At 36.5% G+C, this 11,784-nt stretch overlaps 1 pseudogene; it reads left to right on the top strand.

The window, feature by feature from the left end:
• Window positions 1-5,072: 5,072 nt before the first annotated feature.
• On the top strand, window positions 5,073-6,119 carry LOC139874279 (lycopene beta cyclase, chloroplastic/chromoplastic-like; annotated as a pseudogene).
• Window positions 6,120-11,784: the final 5,665 nt, after the last annotated feature.

Raw genomic sequence — 11,784 nt, 5'->3', positions numbered from 1 at the left:
TAATGACGTTTCATCCTTTCGAGGGATGCGGATCGCTTTCTCAGCGCAAACAACTTCTGCTCTTGTTTTGGACATCCAGTCCATGCCAACGATTACGTCAAAACTTCCTAATTCTACGGGTATCAAATCGATTTTAAAGGTTTCACCAGCGAGATTCATTTCGCAACCATGGCAAATTTTATCGGCTTTTATCAGTTTACCATTAGCTAATTCAATAGTATATTTATCGTCTAGAGGTAATGATGCACATTTTAGTTTAAAACTAAAGTCTTTACACATATAACTTCTATCAGCACCCGTATCAAACATAATAGAAGCTAGTTGATTATTAACGGTAAACGTACCCGTGACAAGATTAGGATCCTCACGTGCTTTACTGGCACTAACATTAAATGCCCTCCCACGTGCGGGTTCTTTGTTCTTCTCCTTATCAGGGCATTGATTTATAAAGTGACCAGACTTCCCGCATCCAAAACATTTCTTGACATCAGTCAGTTTTGTCTTTACTTCAGAAACGGTGGCATAACAATCTTTCGCCACATGTCCTTTCTTGTTGCACTTATCACAGACCACTTGGCAATAACCTGCATGATGTGTGTAACATCTTTTGCAGAACGGATGGGGTCCCTTATAGTTTGGACTTGCAGTTGCCCCATCTTGTTTACCTTTAAAAGTTTCTTGTTTCTTCAGGTGAGTACTTTTGCCCTTATAGTCTTCCCATTTCCTCTTTCCTTCAGTTGTCTTGACTTCGGTAATTGGTACCTTAATCGAACTCTCTGTGATCTGGTCCATGAGTTGGTGTGCCATTGTCATGGCTTCCTGCATCGTATTTGGTTTGGACGATGTAACATTTCCTTTGATATTGATCGATAAACCGTCAATATACATTTCTATCTTTCGTTTCTCGTTTGGCACCAATTCGGGACACAACAAGGCTAGTTCCATGAAACGCTTTTCATAGTTATTGAGATTCGCGCCGATAACCTTCAGATTACGTAACTCAGATTCCATTTTTCTGATCTCGTTTCGAGGACAGTACTCCTCGATTAGCATCTTTTTCAGTTCTTCCCAAGAGATATCATATGCCGTATCTATTCCTTCTGCTTTAGCATAATTGTTCCACCAAGTAAGTGCACCGTCTTGCAACGTGCACGAAGCATACTTTGACTTGTCTCCGTTCGCACAATTACTGATTTTGAAAATGGACTCCATCTTTTCAAACCATCGGGTTAGACCGACTGGTCCCTCGGTTCCACTAAACGTCTGTGGTTTGCATCCTTGAAAAGTTTTGTATGAGCATCCGTTTCGTGAGTTTGTGTTTACGGCTGCTGCTTTGGCTGCTGCTTCGGCTGTTGCTTTTGCTGCCTCGGCTGCAGCAATTCTTTCATTCACACGTTTCTCGACTAGTTGCTCAAACTCAGCATCCGACATTTGAGACATGTTTCTTCAATAAACACAACAGATATAATTTAATCATATAGAATATTATAGGTAAAATGAGTTGTCAATAGTTAATCGTAGCATATTAATAATATGAACCGATTATTATAAAAGCCTTTTCTTCTTATTAGCATTTTATAATTATTTCTAGGGTATTACCTACCCGTTAAGTTCATACATAATAGCTAGTACAAGGAATTAACTACTAAAATCCTAATAATATTCCACTATGAAAAATTATAGCGAGTTACTACATTATTATGTAATAATAATAATAATAAGAAGTAGTAATAATACAAATAATCATTCCATGCATTTATTATTAATAAACCAAAATAATACAATACAATACAATACTGATATTTTACATATGCTTATTTTACATAACAAGATAAAGTAGCACACATAAGCAATAAAATAGCGCATGGAAGATTTATGGTTGTGAGGTCGTTTATTCAGAACTATCAGAAACTTCTTCCCATTTGGTTCTCTCTGCCAATTGTTTGTGTGCACATGGTCCGACAGACATTCTGGCAGTGTATTTTATTTTTAGTTGGGGTTTTGAGGTACCCGTTGCCTCAGTGGGTTTAATACAATAAGGGTGGTTACGGATCGAATGGTCCTGTTCTTTTTTAATAATTAAGGACATTTTATTATTGTGGTTGTTTTTATTATCTATAGCAAGTTGGAATTTCTCCTTAGTGATCTCTTTTATTTCATTAGCGAAATCCTCCTCCTTACTGATCTCGTCTGATGACGAACTGTCTGCGTCATGTGTAGGAGAATATGATGACGAACTGCGAGAATATGTACCGGTGGTCATGAACCGAAATCTGCCAGGCGTAATCGGCACAACCCGCCCGTCGGCGGTATATCTGGACCAATGTCCATATTTGTTTAGAAATGGACGATCCTCGTTTACTCCAGGGATCATGGGTCCATGCCAACGATACTGTGGCTCCGGAAAACTAGAGTTGGGTGGAGCTGGAACCTCCTCTAGGTTTACCGGGAGTTGAGATTCCCCGGCTAACACAATTTCTTCTTTAATAGGTATTGGAACGCCCTTTTCAGTTGTGGATAGAATAGATTCAGTGTCCGATTCCGAGTCGTACAAAATGATAGGATTAGAAGAAGTCATCTATCACATAATTGAAACAACAATTACGTTAGCATATAAATATATCACATATAATGTTTTTGACCAAATAATAAGCAAAAATCAGTAAAAACAGATATGGTCATAGTCCAGACTCACTAATGCATCCTAACAATTACCAGTTAAACACACTAATGTAATTTCTGGTTCCCTATGACCTCAAGCTCGGATACCAACTGTAACGACCCGTCAAAATCGCTATTGACGCGGCACGTTAATCATTGATTCCACAGTGAGGTTTTGACCTCTATATGATACGTTTTGATAAAATATTGCATTCATTAAAATAAGTGACTTTCTAAACATAGAAAGTTATAAACATGTGGGCGAGTGCTTAGGTATAAGCAAAACCCCGAAATACATAAGTCTTTAATTTACAGGTTGACATCACAGTCCAATTATTTATTACACAACGCAGTTTTATTTTGAATGCAATAAACTTTGTACAAAGCATGAGAGACTCCATGCAGGCAACAAGCACATCATAGCGGAAGCATTCTAAGGACCTGAGAATAAAACATGCTAAAAAGTCAACACGAATGTTGGTGAGTTATAGGTTTAATTGCTCGAGTCATAAACATATATAAAGATAGACCACAAGATTTCATCAAAAGTTTATCAATAGATTCTACGTAACAGAGCACCCTGGTAACTAAACTTAACGCTATAATGATAATTACCCCATTCGTTTTAATACACGCAAACCAACGTGTCTTAAACTCAAATAACATACGTCCGTTAAAAGGCTAGCGCTCTAGCTCGGACGGGGATGTCAAGCCCTATGGATCCATATACAATTATTCGCGCCCACCAGTCCATATCCTATGTACTGGCAGCTACTAGTTACCAAAGCTAAGGGATTTTCGGTTTAACTCAGTGTAGAATTTAGTATGTACTTGTGTCTTATCGCGTTTAAAATAAATTGCATGTATTCTCAGCCCAAAAATATTTAAAGTATTTAAAAAGGGAGACTATAAACTCACAGTTCAATATTGAGACTCAATATTGTAGGCAAATTGCGTAGACGTAATGATGGTAGACGACTGTATGGTTGGCCTTGGATTCAAGAACAATACCCCGAACAATACCCAATATTTCCTTAGCTTAAAGTGGTTTAAAACCCGAATTAAAACACCCTCGAATATACCTTATTATTATTAAACTTAAATTTAAAATTATAATTATAATTTAAATATAAATTTTTATTACTGAAGAAGAAAACATGTGATAATTCGTCGAGCAAAACAGGCGTATTTATATTACTTTTCCGTTTACTGTAGCTCATGCGATCGCATGAGTTTTCAGTGTTTTTGCCATGCGATCGCATGGCCGCCTTTTCTGTTTTTGTTTGCTAGTCCGTCGACATCAAATAGTGTACTGTAGCAAATAGTGTTACTGTAGCAAATAGTGTACTGTAGCAATAGTGTTTACTGTAGCAAATAGTGTTTCACTGTAGCACTGTAGCAAAATACGGTTTCACTGTAGCAAATAGTGTTTACTGTAGCAAATAGTGTTTTACTGTAGCAAATAGGGTTTTACTGTAGGAAAGTCGTTTTTACTTGTACATATATATATACATACATATAATTGTTCATGAATCGTCGAGAGTAGTCAAAGGTAATTGTATATATGAAACAGTTCTAAAATTTTGAGACTCAATCTAACAGACTTTGTTTAACGTGTTAAAAAATAAATCGTATAGAGAATTGGTTTAAATAAGTCAAAAATTTTCGGGTCATCACAGATGACACCAAACCCCCAACTATTAACTAACGCCTGCGCATCCGCAGGAGTTAAAAATTGTGAAACTGGGCGCGATGGTTGCCAAGGTTGCAACGGTGTAAATGACGAATTCTGCTGAATGCTCTGCGTATGCAGAGGTATTGAGACAGTTGTACTGTAAATAGGTACCTGGCCGCAGCAAACCACATGCGGCCCCGTTGTTTCACCGCTGGTGCCTGCCAAGATGACCCTTGGATCCACTGACGAAAAGTCCAGCCGCGTGGTTGTAACTGGTGAGTTTGCTCTTGGCGGTGTAACCCCGTCCGAATATATCGGCTTGTACCTCTGAAAGGGTTCGCCGGATATAGGTGGAGGGTACATCGTGTACCCCGCCTGAATAGCCGCCCCCGTAGTCATAACCGGTGTATGTTGACTACCAGACGGTACGTTCTGAATATCTGTTTGGGTATGTTCCGATGATTCCTCGGAAGTCATGATATTGTTAAAGAAAAAATTCAAAAATTTTGTAAATAACGAGTCATACAATTCAAAACCTTAAAAGAAAAAGCAATTAAACAGTCTTGAATTAATTCGACTCTTAATGAAAGCACCACTTGATCCCTTAATTAAACAGTCTTGAATTAAATTAACCCTTTTCAAATTGGGTCATAAAGATTGTGTTAAGGCAGGTAATAGTGCTCTTCTTGAGCTTCTTCCTGAAATTAAGAAAGAAAATTTTTATTTTGAGCTTCCTATGTATGATCCTTCAAGGGGTCTTGTGGTGGACCTAGTGGTGGTTGGTGGCAGCCCATCGGGGTTAGCCGTTGCTCAAAAAATGTCTGATGCTGGGCTGACCGTGTGCTTGATTGATCCCTCACCTAAAATATTTCTTTACGCGCTGCCCTTTTCGTCAACTAAAATAATTCTTGAAGAAACTTCACTTGTTGCTCGGCCAGGGACATTAAAAATGGAAGATATTTAAAAAAGAATGGTGTGTCTGTTAGACTCATTGTATCGGTGGATTTGGAGGGCGTGGCCATCCTACTTGGCACCTAACCAACGCCCCATATTGCCGTATCAATGCGTGGCTTGTTCAAAAATGGGGACCGCACGTTGCAAAGCAATGGGATGGGCAACGGAGTTGGTTACTAATTTATTAATTTTATATTATTTTAAAATATTATTTTATACCCCTTTTTAATATTTAATCCAATTATATTTTAACACATCATCACAATACTTCCAACCCACACCAAAAACCCACACAACCACTACTCCACAAAAACAACTCACACGTCATAGTCATCAAAAAGCAACCCACGCCTCCAACCCACGCCCCCAACCACTACAAATGGTCTTAAAGTATTTAGGTAAAAAGTGAAAAGCATTGAAAAGAACGAGCGTTGTGTTATCGCAACGGGTGGGCCCCTACCCGTTTTGCCTCAACGGGTTATTAGAATAGGTGGGACCGCGGGTATGGTGCATCCTTCAACCGGATATATGGTGGCAAGAACATTAGCAGCCACCCCAATTGTGACGACATGAATTCTTTTGTTTTGGTATGGATATATTGCTTAAGCTCGATCTGCAAGGGACACGAAGGTTTTTTGATGCGTTTTTTAATTTAGAACCTCGTTATTGGCACGGGTTTTTGTCATCAAGATTGTTTCTACCCGAGTTAGTGACGTTTGCGCTTTCTCTTTTCGCTCATGCTTCGAATACTAGTAGGATAGAGATTATGGCCAAAGAAACTCTACCATTGGCAACTATGATCCAGAATTTAGTTAAAGATCGTGAATAGACATCAAAATTCATACATATATAGATGTAAAGCTTTTGTTATTTACCATTTCGATAGTAGATACTATCATAATTATTGTATGTTTCATTGATATACACAATCTGCTGGATTTTTAACTGTCCAAGACTTTCAAATTTCCTTCCAAATATGTTTCGTAGGTGACGGTATTATTGAATAACATTTGTTTCTAAGATCATAAGCAAGTCTTTATGGTCATCTTGGTACAAACATATGAATACTTTTGTTCATTCTGCTTCACTGGTACTTATTTTCATCTTATGATTTACAACTACCAATCTACCATCACGGATGTATTTGAAATCATTACTTATATACTTGTAAGTAATGATTGTCTACGAGGCATGATTGTCTACACTCACCTTCCCCATACCCCACTTTCGTTGGATTGGGTATTGTTGTTGTTGTTGTAAGCTTTGTACTTTATGTTTTTGGATACTGTAGTAATTATAGTATTGTTGTTTGTGAACGAGTTAGGAAGCCAATGCGTTACGGCGGGATAAAAAAAGCTTGAATAAAAAATATTGGGTGGCGTCATCACCGTCATGATGACGACATCGTGGTGTCATAGTAACCGATAAAATCAAACCGCATTAACCAAACGAAACATATAACTGCGGCTATGGCTAACACATATGAATTAACCAAGTTTGTGAGTTGCTTATGAAAGTAAAAGATTACCGCACCACTTTAACTACATACGACCCATTTTAATATTTGTGATAATTTGACCTAGTCTCGTAAAAAAAATTTGAAAATTTGATTACTAGAAAGATACAACCCTCCTTAGTTGGAGTCCATTAATCTCTCCTTAGAAAATTTAACATGAAATTCTTTATAAATTTAACATGAAATTCTATCTAATGATTATGGTTTCTCTGCATGAATTTAGATTATAAAAACGACAAAATGGGATTTAGTTTGCGTTCCTTATCAGTCGTGTGGTTTAGATGTCGGGTTTTTAAAAAATAAAAATCTTGCTTTATTAGGTAAATGGTGGTGGAGATTTCTTAACTGAGCAAAATTCTTTTTGGGTACGTGTAATTAAAAGCATATATGGTGATTCGGGTGGGCTATATCGGGTTCGGGTAATAATATCACTCCTGCTTCTAATAGACCATGGGCTACAATTATCCGAATTGGCAACACCCTAAATAATTTAGGGTGTAATTTTCTAAATCATTTGTTAAGATTAATGGACATGGAAAGAATACGGATTTCTGGAATGACATCTGGACGGGAACTGAAACTTTAAAAGATCGATATCCAAGGCTGTTTCGACTTGAAGTTGAAAAAAACGCATATGTTTTTAATCGTGTAAAATGGACGGATACTGGAGTTATTTTCTGCTGGAAATGGTCAATACAGCCTCGTGGAAGGAATGATGCAGATTTGCAGGTCCTGATTGCTGAAATTTCGAACTATTCAGTAACAAGAAAAGATCATGATGAGTGGAAGTGGGTTCTTGGTAAGAATGACCACTTTACAACCAAAGCTTTAAATAATACTCCGTATTATTAGTGAATGTGTATGTTTCTAGTTCTGGTGCTTCTCCAACTTTGTTAAATAAGTTGATCCCTCAGAAAATTGGGATATTTATTTGGAGAGTTCGTTTGAACAAACTCCCGGTAAGAGTGGAATTAAACAACCGTGGCCTTGATCTTCACTAGGTTCGGTGCCCATTATGTGATGAAGATTTAGAAACTGTGCACCATATCCTAATTAATTGCAAGTTTGCTATGGATGTGTGGTCCCGGGTTCACAAATGGTGGGATATCTCGTACCAACAAAATCAATCAGTCCTTGATGTTTTCGACAAAGACTGCACTGCTTTTTCCACTTCAAACGGTAAGTTACTTTGGCAAGCCATTGCGTGGATAACGGGGTATATGTTGTGGAAAAATCGAAATGATTGTGTTCTCGGAAAATGTAAAGCAAATGCTTCTCGTTTGGTAGACGAAATTCAATCTAAAAGTTTTGAATGGATCTCGATCCGAAGGAAGAAGGGACATTTTGACCTGTCATACATGGCTTTCCCTTCCTAAAACATATGTCCGTGTAATGATTTCTAAAACGGGAATAGGCTAATATGGAATTGATCTCCGAACATTAACCGGTTGCTTATGGATTTGGATTTTAAGGGTCAAGTGAGTTGGTAATGGAAACTTTGTCGCTGCAATAGACAGTGCTGCTCTTCTATTATCTTCTCGGCTTGCAAGCAACCTGTATTCCTGTATTGTATCTCCTTATATATTAATATATTTCTTTTTGGTTTTCAAAAAAAAAAAAAAAGACAATACTGACTCCTATATTTAAATGTTAATGGTAGCATTAGACACAAAGGTATGAATTTTTTTTGTCGGTAAATAGTTAACTAAATTAACCATTTTATATCTAGCCATTAACCTATTTAACCGAATTAACCAAACGCTACCACAATGTTGACTATGGGGGCGGTTTAGCACATAACAGCTTCATGCTCACCCATAATTCTTATAATTCTTATACTGATATTGTTAAAAATGCCTTTATCAAAAGAGTAATCATATTTTCACTTGCGTATTTGATCAATTCATTCATATAATGCATTATGTATGTATTTGTATTATATATATATATATATATATATATATATATATATATATATATATATATATATATATATATATATATATATATATATATATATATATATATATATATATAGTTAAGCATGAGTGACTTTATAATAATATAAGAAAAACATCAAATCCCTTATTAAAATTGCTTTTCATATCCACTATTCTCATTGACACTACAATCAAAAAATTTAGTTTTATAATTCTATAAAAATAAAAAATCACATTTTCTTATTCTTCATTTCCATTCTTATATATCTTCTATTCAAAAGTTATTACGTATATACAATTTTATTGTGAAGTTGTGATGTGGTCCAGTGGTTGCTAGTCTGCCTCTTTTACGGGAGGTTAGGAGTTGAACCCTCATTGGACCCAACTAACTGCTATCTAAAAAAATATATACAATTTTATTGTCACTAATAAGCATAAAAATTCAAAGAATACATAATTTTATACATAAAACGTGTTTATATTTATCAAGAAGCAGTGGCGGAAGCAGTAACTTTTTTAACCAAGGGCGAATTTTTTTTTAAAGCGTAGCAATTTTTTTGGGACAAAATATGGTGATTTGTGGGCAAAATACGAAGATTGTGGGGCAAAATATGGAGGTTTTGGGGCAAAATATGGAGGCTTTGGGAAAAAAAACCCCACTCGGAGCTAAATCGAAAAATCTAAAATTTTTCCACCGAAATTACATATCGACTGGGCGCGGGTGCCCCCTTCCTTCAAATTTTTTTGCCAGTGTCAGGAAATATATATATATATATATATATATATATATATATATATATATATATATATATATATATATATATATATATATATATATATATATATATATATATATATATATATATAAGGGTAGGATCAATGAGAAAGTAATCAATTGGGGGGAAATGAGGGAAGCAAATTTTTTGGTTTTTTTTCGTTTTCTTCGATTTTTTTCAGGCATCAAGATCACACGAAAATATGAACATTTAAAAAAGACACTTCGTGATGAATGTTATTATTTAGGCGGGAAAACGATCGATAAAAATAACATTCAAGATAATATTGATCGTGAAGAATGTTAATCTTCGAACGTTTTTTTTCTTCCATGTTTTGTGAAGTACTTTTTGTCAAAATTTAGCTCGATTTAGAGTTTAGAGTTTAGGTGCGACACCGCTAATTTTTTTTTTTATATATACATACTTGGCGGAAGCATAATATTACTTAAATACGATATCCACATTAACTATTGTTAATACAACCTGTGTCACGTGTCATTAGAAAATACTTGTTTATACGGAGAAGACGTATTTACAATACATTTACAAAGTATCACTGTTTAAACAAAACAAGACAACATCAGAGTTGACTCCTGTCAAACATAACATCACCATGCCCGTCTTCTCCCAAAAGCACAATCTACAAAAGCTATCAACCTACAGGGAGGAAATGGAGGGGAATTAGCACGAAGCTAAGTGAGTACGACTAGCTACAGGCCATAGCATACAGAAGTGTTATACTAATCATGCCGCAATAGTCTAACACACAAACATCACCCAAGTGCCGTCTACAGAGACTCTGGCGGCTCGGCCAAACCATTAACCACCAGCTGATCGGACTGGGGCTTACCAGAAGTTCCTCCACCACCGTATGTATATACATAATCCACACGCGACGTACGCGTCATTCACATATATATACACCACGGCTGTCTAGGCCACCACATGAGAAACCCAACCCGCAGGTTGATCTCTCCTACCGAGGCCACCACACAATAGGGACACACTGGGCTCCAGCAGACAAGCATCAACCAACATGCAGTCATCACAATGTACTAACTATCCACAACAATAAGTATATCTAACAAGCATGGCAGTCATAATATAACATGCTACTATATACTATATTCTCCAGTTAGTCCCACTCACCGATTACCAGCAAATGAGAAGGTGTTCAGCTATCTAATCACTGAACCTTCTCTTTCTCCTTTTCTCCTGAGAAATACATATACATGAGTTAGTTTATGTCCATCAACACCAAATAACATAATACAGAAAATTTTGTCAGAAAACTGTCCTCTAAAAATTTTCTCCTTAACACTTGTGCACTTTCATAATTTACACCATAAACGTCAAAATACAAACGGGCAGCATAACGGCTAAAAATCAACACTTAGGTAAAATATTCTGCCCTGGACACTCAGTCGGTCGACTGACACTGACAGTCGATCGACTGTCTACACAATCGGTCGATTGACCTTCTCAGTCGGTCGACTCACTTGGTATTACATCAATCGACCGAATGTAAATCTCAGTCGGTCGGTTGTCTTCGTTAATCGGCCGGTTCAACCCTCAGTCGGTCGACTGTCGACCGACAGTCGGCCGACTGTGTTCATCTTCATTAGAAACTGAACAAAGGCTACGGACTTCAAGCTAAATTCACCAAATCTTGATCTAGAGCTCGTTTTCGACACCAAAACTTGCCACAACTCAATTACTACATGTTATAGACTATAAACCCACAAAGTTTTGACCATAACAACATCAAATCCATGGATTTTGACACAAAATCAAGCTTTTTACAAAACATACACAAAACTATGAATTTAACCATGAATTGAACACAAAAACACATGTTTCTTACCTTGTTAGAATCAGTAGACAACAAGGAACAAGATTCCAAGATCAATTTGAGCTCAAGAACAAGTTTTGATGATTAGGGTCTCAAAGGAGAAAGAATTAGGTACGGGGTATTATTTTGAGAAGGATCTGGAAAGTGCAAGAAATGCACTGCACAAGTCATCAAAAGTGGGTTAAAATCCCACACTGTATGACACACGGGTATTTACCAGTTATCTGATATCTTTCGTACATCATTTGGCAACCCAAACGAAGTCCAAATTAAATAAACAAATCTGTTCTGTGACCCTTGTCACAAACTGGTCCTAACCTCAACATTAAATAATAATAAACAATAAATAAAAATAAAAATAAAAGCATATAATAACACCATACTAACTTAAGGGCAAAATAGTAATCTTA

This window comes from Rutidosis leptorrhynchoides, chromosome 11 (genome assembly GCF_046630445.1).
Source record: "Rutidosis leptorrhynchoides isolate AG116_Rl617_1_P2 chromosome 11, CSIRO_AGI_Rlap_v1, whole genome shotgun sequence".
Taxonomy (NCBI): Eukaryota; Viridiplantae; Streptophyta; class Magnoliopsida; order Asterales; family Asteraceae; genus Rutidosis; species Rutidosis leptorrhynchoides.
The sequence above is the reverse complement of the archived record's forward strand: the minus strand, read 5'-3'. Positions and strand labels throughout refer to the sequence as shown.